The following is a 21,147-nucleotide window of genomic DNA, read 5'->3' on the forward strand; positions in this document are numbered from 1 at the left end:
AATTTAATAAAAGCATTTAGTTACTTTATAATATTCATCATACTTTTAATGAGAATTTATAAGTCCTTGTCCTACCCGTTCGGCTAACGACCCTCCACCGATCAAGGAAGCGGTGGGTGAGAGTGGACACCCATTAAGTTGCCATTTTATAGGCAACAACCTTATACCCCCTTATAGACCGGCTTCGTGAATGAGGCGTACTAGCGGTAAGACGACTTGACGTTATACATATATATATATATATATATATTAGTAACTTATAATATTATAAAGTATAAGGGTTGAATTTTAACTTTTAAAATTCTAAGGGTTGGAACTAAAGTTTTAATCAAGACTTTACATGTTCCAAAACTTGAGGGCAAGTTTTGTAAACTTCCAAAACTTTTCATTTCTTATAACTTATGAATTAATTGAGTAATAAAAATGAAGACTCTTCATTTTTATAACTCTTGTGTTCTTTTAATGGCTTTAATAAAAGTGAGACTTTTGGTTTTCCATAACTTAAGGACAAGTTATGGACTCCATTAAAACACATTATGATCATGAATTAAACTACCATGAAGGTTACAAACAATTCCTATGATCATCTAATCTTCATAAGTTCAAGAACATGAATATGAACACTTTCAAGAATCAAAAATTACACTTAAAAAAACTTGTAATTTTAATAATTGCCATTGTAAATGGATTAGCATAAACATTACACCATCTAAAACAAGCTTTAAAACATCAAAACAGTTTAGGGTAATGTTTCTAGTCCATTTCCAGCAACAAATGTGCAAACTTTCATACGAGCAGAAAACAGAAAAACGATTTTTTTTCAAGCTGTTTGCACAAAAAAAAAAACAACAAACAAACCTAGGCTCTGATACCACTGATGGGTTTTGAGCATTCTAACACTTCCTAAGTGACATGCAACCCTAATAACCTTGGATCTATGTTTGTCTAATAATCATGCAAAGTTGAATTCCAGGGTTATATTCATATCTAGCATACATGGGGAACATTTTTAACTTGAATGAAAGATAGAATAACTTACCTTGTTGTTGATTATGATCCTTGAAACCTTGTGAGCCTAGCACCCCAAGTGTGATGCCTCAAATGCTTCACACAACACCAAATGCAAAGGAGTAAACTTTGAGAGAATCTTACACTTGCAAAATCGGCTCTAGCCCTCTTGTTTCTTAGTGTCGCCGATTTTGGTGGAGAACATGTTGCTTATATAGTGTGTCACATCTAGGGTTACACCATGTAAACCCTAATGTGGCATGACTCTTCATTTCCATGACCCATGGGTTTGTAACTCCCATGGAGCCTCCATGGAGCATTCAATGGGTTTAACCCAACTTGATTATCCATGGAGCCTTTTAGCCCACTATACAAGTTATGGATGATTTACATGATCAACCCATATATTTAATTAGTCATCTTTTGATCACTTAATTAATCCTAGATTAATTCTTGATCAATACTAATTAAATAATACTATTAATATATTAGAACTTATAATATATTAATAAACCACAAGTGTTATTTCTCTCATTTAGTCTATCCAAATGCATGATGCCATGCAACCCAAATGGACCATGCCGGGTCGGGTCAAGTACATACCAGAAATAGTTATGGACTTAGACACCTTATCTAACAGTACCCTGCGCAACCCTGCTGAACATAGCGCCTCGCTCTCGCTGCTGAACAAAGAAATGGTCCGCGCTGTGGCCTCTCGCCCTGAATGACTAACTCTCCCCCACTGGGAGAGCGAACCCTCACTTACTGCAGCTCACAATCAATCACTGCCCCATTGGGGCTCAGCCAATCCATACCCACTATAACATTATTCCCTCGCAGGGGAATAGGAACCAGATCTACTGAAAACTGCTCATCAAATAACTGCAGCGAACACCCCCTATGCACTCTCGCGACCCTGACGGTCCTGTCATCAGCTATCTCAACCTCGAGTGGACAATCCAGCTCCCCCGGAGCTCTGCTAAACCTCTTGCTAAGCGCAAGTGAAACAAATGATCGGGTGGCCCCCGAATCAAACAATACTGAAGCTGAAATGCCGTTCACTAAGAACGACCCTATACGAAAACATATAACTATGAGAAACAAACAATATCAAATAAGACACAAGAGGAAAATACATACCCGTCACCACATCAGGAGTCGCTCGCGCCTCCTCTGCTGTCATCTGGAAAGCTCTACTCTTCGCCACTGGCGCCTCACCCCGGACCTGACGGCCATCTGTAATCCTCAATGTAGTAGGGGCAGGTGCCACCACCTTTCCTGTTACTGCCAAACTCGGACACTAGGACTTTTTATGTCCCCTCTGATTGCAATGGAAGCAAATCAGATCAGATGCTGCGGCAGTGGTGGGAGTAGCTGTACAATCTCTGCTCATATGCCCAGTCCGACCGCACTTCTAGCAATCGGGACTCCCTGCCTTGCACGCCCCATCGTGCAATCTCCCACACTTGCCACACCGACTGTGGCTCTGCTGTCCTCTAGATCTGTGATCCGATACCTTGGGCTTTTTGCTCGAACTCCCGGTGTCAGACACCGTCTTTGGCTTCCTCTTCTTCTCCATCTCCAAATATCTCTCTCTCTCTCTCTCTCTCTCTCTCTCTCTCTCTCTCTCTCGAGCCCTCACAATCATGTCATCCAGCGTTTTACAGCTGGACCGGCTCACAAACTGGCGGATATCACTCCATAACATCTCATGATAACGGGCCTTCTTCATTTCCTCATCAGCTGCGTACTGAGGAACGAGAAGAGCCCTCTCTCTGAACTTGGCGGTAATCTCTGCCACTGTCTCTGTAGTCTGGGTGAGATCCTGAAACTCCCTAGCTAACTGCTGCACCTCAATAACCGGTGCAAAATCGGCTCTGAACCTGGTAGTAAAATCAGCCCAAGTCATCGCATCAAGTGCTGCGTCATCCCCGATGACGTGCCCGATCTCCTCCCACCAATCTCGTGCCCTGTCCTTCAGAAGACAGGATGCTAGTCTGACCTTGTCCCCCTCGGGACATCTGCTGGTGCGGAATGCATTGGCGACATCTACCAACCACCTAGTACTCGCTATGGGGTCCCGCGCCCCATGATAGTCTGGAGCCCCACAAGCCCGGAACTCCCTGAAGGCGAGTGTGCGCGACCCCATCATGGCCGCCACCTCAGCACGGAATGTGCTCAACCTCTCGTCCATCAGCTCTAGAATACCCTCCTTGATCGAACCGAAGATCATATGAGTCTGCTCAAGTATAGTGCGAGTAACCTCTGATGTGAGGAACTCTCTGGTATGCTTATCTAGATGCTCGGCCCCCGAGCCTTATCCTGATCCCTCGCTGGCTCCTAAACTGCCGACTGCTGGCCTAGGGCGTAAAACCACCATTCTGAAATCACAACGTGATAAACGTCAGAAACACTGATATATCTCGAGGGATCGTTACTACTTACAAATTCCCTAGTCTCATCTCAGCCTTCCTTGGTTCAAGTACGGATCCTATGCTTTCAGTAGTACGGGCCCATACTACCTTCCACATCTATCCGTACTTTCCTCAAGAACTGCCTCGACTCCACCAAGTCACATCTACTGTTACTGATCTCTGCTACTCTTATCCTAGGCTTGCCCTCGGGAAATCTCTGACTCTACCCAACCCAGTCCTCAACTGCTGAAGGCCTCCTCGTAATGCCAATTAGTCATCACCTGAATACCATCACACGTAACGAGGCTCAAATAATCCTTCGAGTACAAGACTCGTCCCTACAACGGTTAGACTCAAACAAGAGCTGCGCAATAGGGCCAAATCCAGCACTCTGAGATTATTCAACCCTGATCACATGTGACGTGGCGTATTCACCTAATGGCTAACTCCCCTCACTCAGAGTTCCACAAAGCACAAAGCAAGCAACATTTAGACACAGAAACTACTCAAGCAATTCTATCCTCATAACAAGAAACTGTACTATCATACAATGCTAAGCTCATACTATCAGGCATAACCTAAACATGCTATCCTACTACTGTCTATGCAATTCTCGTAAAGCTGAAACACATATAGCAGGCACATAAGGAATCCTACTAGATCCTTAGTCCTATTCTAGCATGCTGTTCTACTGAAACTGAAACTGATAATCATAACATAAACTTGTATGGGTAATTTGGGAGTACTTACTTGAGCTCGGCTGATCGCATGCACCACACCCTTTTCTCCTTTTCAAAAACTCTTTTCTTTTTAAGTTTTCTTTTTCAAAAAATTTCTTTAGGAAACATTTTTCTTTTGAAAATCTTTTTACCATTTCCTTAGTTTGAGTCCAGTCACACCCGAAAGTGTGCTTGAATCCCTCAAACCAAGGCTCTGATACCAACTTGAAACCTCCCAAAAATGCAACCCGAAAATTTTTGTTTTACTATTACTAAAAACCCACAATATCAAATGCCATACAATAAAACCATGAATTGTATGTCTCAAAACGCCATAGTAAAAGTATCAAATCAAACTAATGTCACTATCATATCAAACATCTGAACAAACTCCCAGGATAAACTGTGGTGTGTGACATGCCATCATCCCGGGCTCTTTCCCTTGCTAGCGGAAGTACCTGAAACCAAAACTAAAACTGTAAGCACGAAGCTTAGTGAGCTCCCCCAAACTACCACATACCATACAAACATATACACACATATTGGGCCTTGCCCATTGCATCGGACTGAAGTCCGGAAACTGCATCGGACCGAAGTACGGAACTAACCAGGGCCTTGCCCTCTGCATCGGGCCGAAGTGCGGAAACTGCATCAGACCGAAGTCTGGAACTAACCAGGGCCTTGCCCTCTGCATCGGACCGAAGTCCGGAAACTGCATCAGACCGAAGTCCGGAACTAACCAGGGCCTTGCCCTCTGCATCGGACCGAAGTCTGGAATCTGACTGAACATAGCATATCATAATCGTAACTACTAGCATGAACACATATACTGCATACTACATCGGACCGAAGTCTGGAACACATAACACAAGGACATGCTTGAATCACAAAGACCTCAAGCACACTGAACTACTGCATCGGTCCGAAGTCCGGAACTACTGCTAACTAAACGGGCCGGCATTGTGGCCGTAGACCCGTTCCTACTGGAAAGGAAACTCACCTCGTAACGCTGGCTGCTGAGATGCTAAAATCTGAAACTGGCTGACTGCTGCTCCGGAACTCCCCGACTACAAATTCCATAAACACTAAATCAGATACTGATAACTGTTCTCAGGGTAAAATGACTGATTTACCCTTGATCCAAGTCAACCTCCTGGTCAAAGTCAACGTTCAGTTGACCGGACTCGCTGAGTTGGGCCGCCAACTCGCCGAGTCCCTAACACCTTTTCTAATCCTCTATTCGCTTCAACTCGTCGAGTTTGGCAACAACTCGGCGAGTTCTTCCCCCGTACTAACGTCGAATCTAACTTCATCCGACTCGCCGAGTCGTATGAACAACTCGTCGAGTCCTCCTTCATCATATGAACACGTCCAAACTGTGACTCGCCGAGTTGTAGGAACAACTCGTCGAGTCTGTTCTTGAGGCAAGAAGATTGCCTTGGACTCGCCGAGTCACGGCATGGACTCGCCGAGTCTCTTGCATGCATTCTTATACAGTCGATACTAGTCGATTTCAGTGCATCCAATTCATAGATCTGGGCTTCTAGGGCTGGTTTTGCACGTAAAGTTTCCAACTTTACGTGCATGCACACGAGAATGGGGCTAAAACACCAAAATCATCCAACACTAAGCACTTAGGGTTTGGAATCAAGGCTATATTTGCATAAAGGTAGCTATATTGAGTTCCTAGAGCTCAATAACATCCAGATCTATGGTCTCCATCCTAAGGAGAGCTCAAATCTCGAGTTTGAATCATATAAAGCTCCAAAAGAGATATAAACAAGCATAAAGAGGGTTTAATGGAAGAATAAGCAAGGTAATAACTTTATTACCAGAATATGAAGCAGATGGAAGCTAGCTCTTGGATCTCCTTTCTCTTCTATAGATCTTCTTTTCTTCCTTCTCGTCTACAACTCCCAAGCTATCACAAAACACTCAAGCTCAACAATGGGTACTAGGGTTTACAGAGAAATGCTCTAAGGGTGCTGGAGGCTGGGGTGGGAGGCTATAATGACGTTTAAATAGGGTACAAACCCTGAGATTTAGGGTTTCATCCAGACTCGCGGACTCGCCGAGTCGGGAATAACCGACTCGTCGAGTCGGCACGCTCAAACCACGTGCAGACCCGCTGCTACTCGACGAGTTAGGGATACTGACTCGTCGAGTAGCTTCTAAAACAAGAAGAATAATAATTAAAAAATGTGTACCAGGAACGGAGCGTTACACTATCAATTCTACTTTCCATTTTAAAACTCATTAAATAGTTCACATTTTTTATTACTTATTGCCTCTTTTCATAGCATTAAATACCTTTTCTTTATAATATTCTGTTAATTCCACTTTATATTTTAAAATTCATAAATAATTTACACGATTTTCTTGATTACTTCTTGTCTTTTTTTTCATCGCATCTAACGTTCATTTTCATCAAATTTTCTTTAATCAGACCATATATTTTTAAATTTCATATATAAAATGATTTACATGATTTTATTGATTAATACATATTTCTAACCTTTTGTCATTCTTTATCTAATATTCAAATAAAATGTTCATCCTTTCTTTATTTTTCTCACTCTAACTTCTTCATTAACCCTCCTATTTATATTGTAACTAATAAGTAATTTCATATTTGCTTACCTTGATATCATTCTTATTTCTTCTTTCTTTCATATCCTTGTATTGTATTCCATAAGCATGACTATGATTCCTATGATCCTATCTTAATCTATATGCCTATATGGTATTATTAATTATTCTTTAACCTTTTCAACTTAAATTATATAAAAGTTATGTTTAACACGGTGCATTTGCAAAATTGCACATCCAGTTAATAGTCCATAGCCTAGAGCCCAAGATCCAGCTCCTAGCCCACACACGTACTTAAGCCCATTTTCTCCTCCAGTCCAACTAGACGTGGGCAAAAAAACCGGTTCACAAACCGAACCGAAAACCGGTTTATCCCCGAACCGGTTCACCTATGAACCGAACCGCCGAAGAACCGAACCGCCGGATTATACCAATTCAAGATTCCTACCGTTGGGACCGGTTTCGAACCGGTTTATTACGAACCGGTTTTTTGAACCGGTTTTGCGGCTCCAAGAATTCTGCCCGTTTTTTTGTCTTATACTAATGGCTATATAGTCGTTTAAGGCTCTTATAGACTCGATTTTGGGTCCCTTTTGGCCATATTCACTAATATTTGATAGTATAAATAGCTATTAGATGTTTTGGCTTAACCAAACCTCAAAAAACCTTTCTTAGTTCAAAAAACGCTCTTAATTCAAACAATGGATTCGACTTCCGTTGGTGTTGGAGATTCATCAAACAATCTTACCGTTGTTAGCATCAAAGAAACAAGTAGAAATCCGGCTATTTGGTGCAATTTTGATTTGTGTGTAATGTCGAGCGGTCCAAGAAAAGCGCGATGCAAGAAATGTGGTGCTTTTTTCAATGAAGATGGAAATTCGACATTGAAAACTCATATGACCAAGAGATGCCCCGCGGTGAAATTTGGGCCGGGACATAATCAAACAACAATGGCGAATGATACAACATTGTGGAGTTACGATTTGGCTAAAGTTCAGGATAGGATGGCGAAGTTCGTGATTCAAGAATGCTTGCCATTTGACCACTTCGACAACAAACGATTGACTTCACTCATCCAAGATACTCTCTAACCACGATATTGCCATGTGAGTCGTACTTCTATTAGACGTGATTGTATTGAAATGTGGAAACTTGCAAAAAATGAAATGATTTTAGGATTTCAATCTTTAGAAACCGGTGTGAATTTAACTTGTGATGTTTGGACGACTCCTCATGGTTCACCGGATGCGTACATTTGTGTTACCACTCATTGGATTAATCCAACTAATTGAGTAATGATGAAGCGTACGATTACGTTTGAATTGTTTGAGTATCCGCACACCGGTAGAAATTTATTTAAAATTTTAGATTGTGTGATCAAAACTTATAAACTTGAAGGAAAGATATTTTCTATATCTTTTGATAATGCTTCAAACAACACCGTCGCGGTTGGACAACTAAAACTAAAATATAAACCAATTTGCGATGGTGTTTTTTTTCATAGTCGATGTGTTGCACATATTATTAATTTGGTTGTGCAAGATGGACTAACTAGCATTGAAACTATAAAAGATGGTTTCAAAGACATGCTAAAAGATATTTTTAGTTCTAGTAATGCTCGATATCATAATTATATGCAATTTTGTGCCGATGCGAATGCCCTCTTTTTAGGTCCGAATTGGGAAAATAATACCCGATGGAACTCCACTTGCAAAATGTTTGAATGTGCCTTACGTCAAAAAGATACTTTAAAAATGTTCAATGACAACCTTGCGGACCGTAATAAGGTTACGGCTTATCCGGAATCAAGTTGGGATACTATCAAACTTGTTACGGACATGCTTGATGTTTTTAAAAAAGCAACTACTTTTTTATCGGGGGTTTATTATCCTACAAGTTGTTTAGTTTTAAACCAAATTTTTTTAATGTGTGCGAAAATAAATGAGTTTGAAATGAGGAGCACAATGTTTGCTAATATGATGAAACCGATGAAAGCAAAGTTAAAAAAATATTTTCAAGAAATGTCTCCCATTATTACTTGTTCCGCCGCTTTGAATCCGGCTCTAAATGTTGGGGGGTTGAGACTTTAGTTGAAAATATTTGTTACGATTTGGGTTTATTGGATGATGACATGGATTATGCATCAAAAGAAGTTTCAAAATTTAACAAAGTTTTTCAAAATTTGTTTGAAGTTTATTTAACAAAATATGGTTCAACAAACATTCATGACATGATGCAAAATACGGGGGCATCCAGATCCACTTCTCACCAAAATAACGAAACAATTAGGCTCTATAATACTTTGAGGAATGAAAATTCCAAACGAGCTCGGTCTAACACCCCTAGCAGCGAGCTCAGAAGGTACATTGGTTCCGATTTCTTGTCACAAATGAGCATTCAAGAGTTTGAAAATTTTGATATTTTGGCTTGGTGGAAAGGAAAGGAAACCCACTTTCCGATTCTAGCCGCTATGACCCGTGATCTACTAAGCTCCCAAGCTTCTACGGTAGCTTCGGAATCGGCTTTTTCTGTTAGTGGCAGGGTTATATCACCAAGAAGATCAAAACTCACCCCTTTGTCGGTGGAAGTGTGCATTTGCTTGAAATGCTACCTTGATGGCGTGGAACGGATACAAGACATTGAAGTACTAGAAGACACATCGTTGCATGCCGAAGCACGAGTACATAAGGAAGAAGTAGTGATGAGAATGTCGGTGCCACTCACCCTAGAAGAGCTCGAGTATGAGAGAAGATTACACAACAACATGGCGGATGACGAATAAATACAATGACTACGGACTTGGAATGAAGATTACGACGACGACAATGTTTTATATTTGAAGATGTATTAGTTTGACAATTTGGATGTTTTTTGTTATTATGTTTGAAGTTGTATTATGTATTTCCAATATAAAAAACAAAAAAAAATGAAAAAAAGGTTGAAAATTGCTCCTAAAAAATGTGTTGATTCAAGTTGAACAATTTTATGCATACATTATGTTTTTGTTCATGTACACAAACATAAATTTAAAACCAAAAAAATAATAAACATCAAAAAGTATGTATATTATTAAAGAGGAAACAAAAGAAAAAAAATTTGAAATATATGCATATATATATATATATATATATATATATATATATATATATATATATATATATATATATATATATATATATATATATATATATATATATATGGACGTGTAAGTGTATGTGTGTATTAGGCATATAAGCCTTCCCAATTCCTTCCCCCCAAAAAACTTACTGTGAAATGCAAATTTTTTTGGGTTAACCACTAAACAAATCAATACAATCTAAAAAAAACCCATTTTTATTTTACCCTTATTAGCCCAAAAACAAAAAAAAAATTAAAAAAAAAACCTTATATGCGTCGAACCGGTTTTGAACCGGTGTTTTCTGAATCGGTTTCGATAAAACCGAACCGGTTTACATATGTTCAGCTTTTTTTTTTGTGGTGGACCGGTTTGGAACCGAACCGGTTTCCGGGTGAACCGGTTTTGACTTGTTTGACTAGAACCGAACCGGTTTTCTGAACCGGTCCGGTTCAGAAAAAAAAACCAGTTTGTGCATGCCTAAGTCCAACTACAATCCAGTCGAGAATTATATCACAGATGCCAATGACGTCCTTTTTGTAGGTAATTGGTCTAGGGGTGTTTGGGATTTAACATATTGAACGTCTTTTTTGTAGAAAGATTTTTTGGGCGTGTTTGGCAAAATTAGTTGTTAGCTTGAAGCGGGTAGCTGGTAGTGTGTAGCGGGTAGCTGGTAGCTGGAAACTGAAATTTTTATTTGTTATATGAGTGTTTGGCAAAAGTAGCTGGTAGCTTTTGGAATATATAAAATTACATAAAAGGACAATTGATTAAAAATAAATAAATATATAAATATATTTTTAAGAGTAATTATGGAAATTGATTTCAAAAGCTCAGTATCGTTTTGTTAAACGCTACATCAAGTAGCTTTTATGGGCGTGTTCGGCAAAATTAGCTGGTAGCGGGTGGCGGGTAGCTTGTAGCTTGTAGCGTTTTGTTAAACGTTACATGAAGTAGCATTTGGATTTGGAGCGTTTTGTTTAAACTAAACGCTAGAAGCTTGTAGTGTCAAACAAGACTTTCTGTTCAAAACGGAGCGTTTTGTCAAATGCTAGAAGCTAGAAGCTCTCAAACGCTCCGTGCCGAACATGCCCTATATTTGAAGCGTTTTTTTAAACTAAAAGCTAAACGCTCGTACTGACAAACGAAACTTTTTGTTTAAACTAGAGCGCTTTGTCAAAAGCTAAAAGGTATAAACTCTCAAACGCTTCCAAAAGCTCTGTGTCAAACACGCCCTTTGTATGTTTGGGGCTGCTTTTGAACATTTTGAACATTAAAAGTCTTTTTTGTAAAAGGATTTTTTGCAAAAAGAGTTCCTTAAAATGTGTTTGAATTAACAAAAATATTTTTGGTTTAACCTTTACATGTAAAACAACAAAAAGTCATAAAAAATCAGTTTTTGTAACTTTTAAAAACCCTCCTTTTATTCTATGCAAAAAGTCATTTTCAGAAGAACTTTTCTATTACCCAAATACCTTTCGACTTTTTTTTTTTTTTTTTTTTTGAAAAAATTAAAAGTGAAAAGTTATTCTAAAAATAATCTCAAACATCCCTTAGAAGCAATATTAAAAACATGGGCCTTATTGTTAGATGTTTCCATGTTTCTTCCGTTTTAAAGGTAATTTTTCATAAATCTCGATTATTAGGTATTAGGGTCCCTCAAAATGAAATTTACAACGGGCCTCGATCATTGGATGTGAACCGGTGACTTTACCCTTCATTTACTTTGGTGGAATAATTAATGGATAATTATTATAGGCAGAATTGTAGAAGTTCAAGATTTGGAAAGAATTTCTCATCTCATTAATTCATCTGAACAACCAATACAATCTATGTCAAGAGTATCCCCCATAGTTGTCGTCTTGCTTTCTCTCAGGCTTTGAAGACCGCTCTTTACAAGGTGATTGCCCAACCTGGCTCGGTTGAGGCATGGATGTGTTTGTTACTTCTTCCTCGATGCACACTGCAAGTGTTTAGACCCAAAAATAGACAAGAATGTAGGTCTGGGAATAGAAAATCTTTACAGCAAAGCTCCATCCTGAAGTCCTTGGATACATGGGGGAAAGAGGGTGGTATCATAAAGTTAGTTCAAAATATGTTAGACAATCCTGAGGTTGGAGCTATGAGACAGGGTGGAGGCATCCTTCAGAAGGAGGCTACATCAAGTAACACCAACATCAGACAGTGTCTCCGTAAGGTTGCAGATGGTCATTTTACCGCAGCAATGAAAGTGTTATGCTCATCGGGTGTTGCACCATATAATGGTGATACTATTAAAGCTTTGGAGGACAAACACCCTTTCAGACCACCCCCATCCATGCCGAGCCCCATAATTTCTGAACCTCCCCTTGTAGCAGACTTTGACTGTGTATTTGGTTGCATCAAATCCTTCCCTAAAAGGAACTTCTTGCGGGAGAGATGGCTTGAGGGCTCAACACTTACTAGACGCCCTTTGTGGAGAAAGGCCTGTTACTGCCACAGATCTCATACATGCTATCACTTCAGTTGTTAATTTATGGTTAGCGGGAAGATGTCCAACCATTTTGGCAGAGTTTGTTGCATCCGCTCCTCTCACGCCTCTACTTAAACCCGACAACGGGATCCGTCCGATTGCAGTAGGCACTATATGGAGACGTCTGGTTTCCAAGGTTGCCATGAAATGTGTGGGTAAAGAAATGGCCAAGTACCTTAATGATTTTCAGTTCGGGGTTGGTGTATCTGGCGGTGCTGAGGCTGTGTTACACAGTGCCAATAGGGTGTTGAGTGAACACCATGCTGATGGGTCTCTTGTAATGCTGACTGTGGATTTTTCGAATGCCTTTAACCTGGTGGATCGATCAGCATTGCTCCACGAGGTTAAGAAGATGTGCCCTTCCATTTCTTTGTGGGTGAATTTCTTGTACGAGCAAGCAGCGAGACTTTATATCGGAGACCAACATATATGGTCTGCCATTGGGGTGCAGCAAGGTGACCCCTTGGGCCCTCTTCTTTTTGCCCTCGTTTTGCACCCGCTTGTGCACAAGATTAGAGATAATTGTAAGCTCCTTCTCCATGCTTGGTATCTAGATGATGGGACTGTCATTGGGGATTCAGAGGAGGTGCTAGAGTGTTGAACATAATTCGGTTGCACGGTCCATGTTTGGGTCTTGAGTTGAACATCAAGAAAACGGAGATTTTTTGGCCCTCATGTGATGGTAGGAAGCTTCGTGTCGATTTATTCCCAACGGATATAGGGAGACCTTCTTTGGGGGTGAAGCTCCTTGGGGGGGCTGTTAGCAGAGACGCGGGGTTTATTAGGGGGCTGGCCATGAAGAGAGCGGTCAATGTTGTTGATTTCATGGGTCTTCTTCCACAACTATGTGACCCGCAGAGTGAGCTCCTTTTGCTTCGATCATGTATGGGCATTGCAAAACTTTTCTTTGGTTTAAGGACATGCCAGCCGGTACACATAGAAGAGGCAACGTTATTCTTTGACAAAAGATTGCGCAGGTCTATCGAGGATATGGTGGTATGTGGAGGCCCCTTCTTTGGAGACATTCAGTGGCGCTTGGCTTCCTTACCTATTCGTTTCGGTGGTTTGGGTTTGTACTCGGCCTACGAGGTTTCCTCCTACGCATTTGTAGCCTCGAGGGCCCAATCTTGGGCATTACAAGACCACATCTTACGTGACAGTGGCATATGTGGTATGGACTCGGATTACCTATGTGCTATGACTCGTCTTCGCGATACGATTCCGGGATTTGACTGTAGCGGTTTCACTAATAAGGACACCGCCCCCCCTAAATCCCAAAAAGCTTTGGCGTGTGCCCTTTTTAGCAAAATCGTCCAAGATATGGAAGTCGACTTCGACATGACTGTCAGACAGAAAGCAGTATTTGAGTGTCTGCGGGCGCCTCATGCTCAGGATTTTCTGCTAACTATCCCTATTGATGGTCTTGGCCAGCACATGTCTCCTGTGGAGTACCGAACTATCCTTCGTTACCGCCTCATGATTCCCATATTCCCAATTGACGAGATATGCCCAGTTTGTCGCAAGGCATGTTTGGATACCTTTGGGGAACACGCAGTTCATTGTAGAGAGCTCCCTGGTTTCAAGTATAGACATGATGTGGTTCGGGATGTTCTCTTTGATGCTTGTCGGCGTGCTGGTATTTCTGTGAAGAAAGAAGCGCCAGTGAACTTTTTGACGGACCCGCAGGATGGCAGGTCCACACTTAGACCGGCTGACATTTTGGTCTTTAGATGGATAGGAGGGAAGCATGCGTGCGTGGATCTTACTGGGGTCTCTCCTCTCGTTGGTTTGGGGAGCGGGGGTTTCACAGCTGGGCATGCCGCTTTGAAAGCCGCTGCGTGCAAAGTGGTAAAACACGAGAATGCATGTATAGAAAATCAACATGTGTTTGTTACTTTTGCATTCGATACATTTGGTTTTCTCGCACCAGAGGCGGTGGAGCTCCTTAATAGAGTCCAACGGGTCATGCATTCTAATGTCATATCTCATAGATCCACAAATGTTGTTTTCAAAAGAATTGGTTTTGCCATCCAGAATGGGCTAGCGGCGCAGCTTGTTGCCCGTTTGCCTTCAATCGATATGTATTGAACTATAATATTTTGATTAAAAAAAATACAATCTATATACATCAAGTAAAACAACTAATTAACTTAACTCTGCTCAACTAACTAAACTATAGCTAACAAACAATTAACTCTCTAACAGAAAGTCAAATATAATCAAGAAGTCAACGTTGACTAACTTCATCTTCTCCAATAAGAATTAATTAATTTTCACAAATAAATTTCTGATTTTTTATTAAGTTTTTATCAATAGTAAAGTAATTATAGCAATTTCTAATTATTTATCGACACTCGATACATAACAAATTAGTTTACTCTTTTTTTTATTTGTTGGTGCTTTCATGGCTCTTATAAAACACTATAAACTTGAACATTTCAAATTAAAACTCTTGATTCGGAAGGCAAAATCTCTCTCTCACTCGGGGATTGGCTCACCTTGATTAAGGTGGTTCATAATAGTCTTCCAAACCTACTACTTTTCTTTGTTTAGAGCCCCATCGTGCATTATTATGACACTAGAAAAAGCCAAAGAAAATTCCTATGGGGATGGGTTAATGGAAAATAAAAAATCAATTGGGTGGGTAGGGACAACGTTCTTGCTCTAAAAGATGAAAGTGGTCTTGGTGTGGGTTTCCTCAAACATAACATTGCTCATTAAATGGTGGTGGCATATAAAAATAGAATAACTTTCTTTGGTGTTAGACAATTAAAAGGTATTCATAATCTTAAAAAGGAGTTAGCCAAGTGTTGGAGACTAAAAATCATCCCAATAGTTTCGAGCAACATTACAAAAATCGCAAGGGACGTAGAGAACTTGGAATTGAGTCACAAGGAAATTTTCTCTCGTGTGGTAGGGTACGGGAATGATATTTTATTCTAGATGGATAATTGGGTCAAGTGTGGTAAACTAATGCTCCATTTTCCGAACCTCTACTCCATCCAAAAAAGAATCATTATTATTTGGTAGGGGTGTTATTCGGTCAGTTTTTTTTTGGTTTCCAGTTTAATCAATTAATTCGGTTTTTTACATCTTAGGGAGGAGGGAGTCGTTCCCACTGAACCCACTGTCACATTAGCTTTTCTTTTTTATTTTTCTTCATCTTTCCCAACCCACAACATACGGAAATCCTATCTTTCTCAACCCACTTAACCCACTCAATTAAAAAAAATACTAAACAACTAAGGTACAAATCTTAAAACACACGGTATAAGAGAAAATGAGAGAGAGAAAGTAGAGAGAGAGGATGAAGTGGGTTCGTAAAACCAATTAAACAACCGGCTAAAGAGGGAGTGGTACCGGCGATAACTCTGTTGCTAATTAAGATTTTACCTTGATTATTTTGTATTTTTTTTAATTGAGTAGGTTGAGTGAGTTGAGAAAGATATGATTTCCGTGTGTTGTGGGTTGGGAAAGATGAAAAAAAATCAAAGAGAAAAACTGATGTGGCAGTGGGTTCATTGGGTTCAGTAGGTTGGGAGGGAACGACTCCCTCCTCCCTTAGGGAGGATGGTAACGTATGTTTTTTGAGGGTAGGTATTGGCGATATCAAAGGGGTGTGCTTCCATGAACATTGGGATGGTGGCGTAGCCATAATTTTGTTTTAGGATAGGTCAAATAATATACAAAATATGAACGAGAGACAAAATTCTTCAAACGATAATAAAATATAATTATATATGCATTATTAACTAAATTGTTTATTTTAAGTTGCACACGATGTTGTCTTACATCATTAAAATAATCTAAAATGAAGTTTAATCAACATAGACAACCCCGTTTTTTTAAAGAAAAAAATATTATGTTTTATTTTATTTTACATTTTCTAAATTAATTAAATAAAAAATAATTATGTGACAAATGTTTGGGAAATATAAAGTTTCCATGTGTTGTTGGTTAGAAAAAAAATAGAAAAAATTTATGTTGAAATGGGTTGAATGAGTTGGAAGGGAAGGACTCCCGACCACTTGTTACAACACTATTATTTATTTAATTAGAAAATAAAATATGAAATAAAATAAAACATATTTTTTTTTTGAAGAATTAGTTTTGTGAAGTTTAAAAAAATTCGAAAGAAACACACTAAATTATGGAAAATAATTCGTTTTGCAAAGTTCCGAATTATACAAAAATAAATAAATGTAGAAAGCAATATTCACCGGTGGGTTTCTTTTGAGGTCAAATAGAAAGTCAAACAATAATCATTAAATCAAATGGCGGGTTTGTTGGGTTTACAAACCCGTTGTAATCAAGAAAACGGCTAAACTCACTGAAAGCGCTGCTCAATGCGATGGCATTGCCCAAAGCGTATACGACTTCATCTTCCCTTAATCGGTTTTGGTTAGTTTGATTTGGTTTACCGCTTAAACCAAATAAAATTTCGCATGTAAAAATAAATATTAAAATAAAAGAAAAAAACTTATTAAACTTTTACCAAATGAAAAAAATACATTAATTCATAACATATTATATCCAACTTTTCTTTTCATTATATGTTGCCTTGAAGTGTTGATGTAATCATACAAGATGTAGATGTAAGTTAATATAGTTTTAGTCGAAGATGAAGAAGAAATAAATGATTGAAGGTTAATTAATATTTGACTAATTAGTTGTTGTTTTTTTAAATACAATATATAAACAATTATAAATTTATAATGGTTAATAAGTAAATAGCGAGTTATCAAAAACTTTTTTAGTAACTAATTCATCAATTTAAATAAAAAAGGTTAATTTTTAGATATAAACTATAAAAACATATATTAATTAAACAACTTATTTGGTTTTTTCGGTTTAACCAAATAATAAAAATTTAATCAAAATCAAATCAAATAAGGTATCCTTATTCAGTTAATTAAACCGAATAACCCAAACCACATAAACCAAACATCATTTGGTTCGATTGGGTTATTCGATTTCGGTTTTTTAGCACACCCCTATTATTTGGTAGCGAATCCTATTCTCTCTTACCTTTATTCCATCCAAAAGAAGAAGCATTGTTTGGTGGCTATTTGGTTAATCATATTTTCTCTTCGGGCCTAACCTCGTCATTCCTATTTTTATATATTTTTCCGTTGGTTCCAAAAAATAAAAAAGTAAAGATACAGAAAAAGATATATTATTTCAATATTATACTTTTCTAAGTTGAAAATGCTTCATGGAAACATTGCAATTTCATAAACATATCCGAGCAATGGAAGGGAAAAAGTTTGTTTTTTTTTCTTTGGTGTTTGAGTTCCGCATTGTTGAAACTTGAATGAGGTAGAAAGAGACATTTTATTACCTTAATTTTCTTTTTTTGGATATATCATTGTACTAAGTTTGACTTTGACTATTACCGTGTGAAATATAAAAAAATACGCCCCTTTAATGTAATCAACATGTGTCAACCTTCACAAATTACTTTATTCTATCAAAGTTTAATATATCCTAAAAATAATGATGTATTTTGTAAAGCTTAACATGTGACAGCCTTCACAAATTACTTTATTCTATCAGAGTTTAATATATCCAAAAAAATAATGATGTATGCTGTAAAGATTAAATAAAGACAAATCCTTCCTAACATTAACTACAAATCCTTCCTAACATTAACTACCGATAAAGATAATATTTTGAGTTGTAACTTGTGCTTAAAAAGTTGTACATTTTCTCCAAGTTGCACCATCAACAAGTTACATAACATATCCAATGAGCTCAAAGCAACCATTTGCTTGGGAGAAAGTAAGGTCACCATTAATGGGGAAATGCCGGTTCTTGTGTCTGGTTTGTTTCTTCTTCATCCTCCCCTCTTTACATCGAGCAGCAATTTCTTCTTCATGCTCAACAGATTTCAACTATGTTACCACCTTTCCATGGGATTCTTCCGCCTGCCGGACCACCACCACCAACGACACCGCCACCCCAAACTGCTGCCAAACTCTCCGGAGTCTCTTCGGCATCGGCCTCGCTCACCACCTCAACCAAACCTCAACTTTCTTGTTCCCAAACCTCCAATCCTCCATTTCTTGCCTTTCCGATTTCCAATCCCATCTCTCTTCAATCTCCATCACACAGATCTTCTCCACCTGCCTCACCTCCACCACTGAGTTCGTCGCAACCCCGTCAAAATGCGCTGAGATTGTGACGTTATCAGATTGGGTCAACAAATCAGGCCCGACCACCGCGCTTGACTCTTCCTGCAACGTTGATTTCGCCGGATTTCTCAGCTGCAGCTCCTGCCTTGATGCAGGAATGGCGGTTAACACCCGGTTAGTAGCTTTAAGCCGTAACTCAAGTAAATGCTTCACTTTCACCGCTCTATACGCCGCCGCAATCGTCAACAGTTTTGGCCCGGAAGACACTCGAACTGCCGATTGCATCCTCGGCGTACCTTTAGCTAAATCCAGATCCAATTCAAGATCCAAGAAAAACACCATTTTCGCGATTTTAGGAGCTTTGATCGGAACTCTCCTTTTTCTGGGTGCAGTTTTCGCGTACAGGAGATTCAAAAACAAAAGGAAAGAAAATCAATTTCACACAGATTATGTAAGAACAGTAAGAGCTCGTGTTTTGCCCAACACCGGTGCAAAATGGTTCCGTATAGCCGAGCTCGACGTCGCCACCGATGGATTCTCTGAACAAAACTTCATCGGTCAAGGTGGATTCGGGATTGTTTACCGAGGAACCCTCTCCGATGGAACGGAGGTCGCCGTCAAAAAGATGACCAGCTTCGATACTGAAGCAGACGACGATTTTGTAAACGAGGCCGATATCATAAGCAAGATAAGACATCGAAATCTTCTCCCACTTCGAGGGTTTTGTGTCACTAGCGACGCCATTAAAGGAAACGAAAGGTACCTGGTTTATGATTTCATGCCAAATGGTAATTTACATGATCATATCTTCAATAAACGGACACCGGAAAAAAGCTTAACTTGGCCTCAACGAAAATCGATCATTCTCGATGTGGCGAAAGGGCTATCTTATTTACACGACGGGATTAAACCCCCGATATTTCATCGCGATATAAAGGCGACAAACGTTCTTCTAGATTCAAACATGAAAGCCCTAGTTGCGGATTTCGGATTAGCTAAGCAAAGTAGAGACGGGCAGTCTCAGATGACCACTAGAGTCGCCGGAACTTATGGCTACGTAGCACCGGAATACGCTCTTTACGGGCAATTGACAGAAAAGAGCGACGTGTATAGCTTTGGGATCATCGTTCTTGAGATCATGAGTGGGAGGAAGGTGCTTGAAGAGGTGAAAGGGGCGGCGTATTCTGGGATGGTTTTGATCGCCGATTGGGCATGGGAGAAGGTGAAATCGGATGGAATTGATGAGGTTTTTGATGAGTCGATGAGAGAAGAAGGGACGTCGCCGAAGGGTGTGATGGGTAGATTTGTAAGAGTTGGATTACTTTGTGCTCATGCCATGGTGGTGCTTCGACCTACCATTTCAGAAGCTCTGAAGATGTTGGAAGGTGATATTGACATTCCTCGGTTGCCGGACCGGCCACCGCCGCTTGGTCAAGAGTCTTTTGGACTGAGTTTCCGGCATGGTACCAGTTTGTGGTCGAGTAGCGATGGGTCGATAACGAGTTCAATTCTTAACACTTGAAATTGGTAAATGGTAATGCTTTTTGTACCATTTATGTAAGTATAGGATTCTTAATTGTTCATTTTTCTCTATTTTTCGCTTTTACAAAGTTTGTTGAAAAATGATGCTTGTAAAATTTGAAGAACTTAATGGTTATACATCGAACTAGATTTAGAAACTAAACACAAACCTATAAATGGTAAAACAGAATGTTTTTTTTATCGTGTGAGCCTTAATAAATTAATGAGATCTGTAAAGTAACTTCACACACACAAAAATTATAAAAGACTTAAAAAATATGTGTTTACCATATTAACCACAATATCAATAAAATGTGGAAGGACACATACATTTGTGGAGGGGATGAATTTCCCAATCAAGGTAGAGAGCCAATATACAACCACCTTTTGGATCCATAAATGATCAATGCAAACAAAAAGGAAATCTACCTTTTGATGAGTTGGCTGTTTGTCTCGACTTCAAAAAGAAACAAAAAAAAAGAACTTACTTGAAATAGTTGTCTAAAAGAATACCTCTTAGAGAAAGTGATGCGGTCTTTTTGACTTTAAGTAACATGCAGATATTTCCAGTTCAAAAATTATAGCTAAAAACTAAATTGTTTATATTGTTACCATCAGAGATCTTTTTTAAAATATTTATACGTTTTGTAAGAGATATGATCGTAACATCTGGATAAAAAATCCAATCAAAATAAATTGATATTCAAATTTGTTCGCAAGTGGCTAAAAATATAAGATCATAATATGAGTGTGCCCGGACTAATTTGAAATAATTTGATTAAATGATGATGCTCTAATATAGTTTTACAACTTGTGATGCTCGATTTCAAGTTGAATAGATGGTTTTTTGAGACTTTGCTATATAATAAAATTAAAAATGTGAGTTCGGAATCGTAGTGTGATACAAATTATTTTTCACTTATAGAATCTTAAAATCGTAAAATTTTAAATTAAGATCGGGATTTTAACAATAATACAAATGTTTTAATGATCCGAGAAGTGACATGTTGTAATGTCGGTAATGTCAAGCCTTAAGTTTTAGGAGCAACGACAAAGCCACAATGTTTTTTACTCAATCAAGAATTTGGTATATAAGGGATATATATATATATATATATATATATATATATATATA

At 38.8% G+C, this 21,147-nt stretch overlaps 1 pseudogene; it reads left to right on the forward strand.

The window, feature by feature from the left end:
• Positions 1 to 18,066: 18,066 nt before the first annotated feature.
• On the forward strand, positions 18,067 to 20,101 carry LOC145120212 (putative receptor-like protein kinase At1g11050 pseudogene; annotated as a pseudogene).
• Positions 20,102 to 21,147: the final 1,046 nt, after the last annotated feature.

Source organism: Lactuca virosa, chromosome 6 (genome assembly GCF_052849685.1).
Source record: "Lactuca virosa cultivar CGN04683 chromosome 6, Lactuca_virosa_CGN04683_v6, whole genome shotgun sequence".
Taxonomy (NCBI): Eukaryota; Viridiplantae; Streptophyta; class Magnoliopsida; order Asterales; family Asteraceae; genus Lactuca; species Lactuca virosa.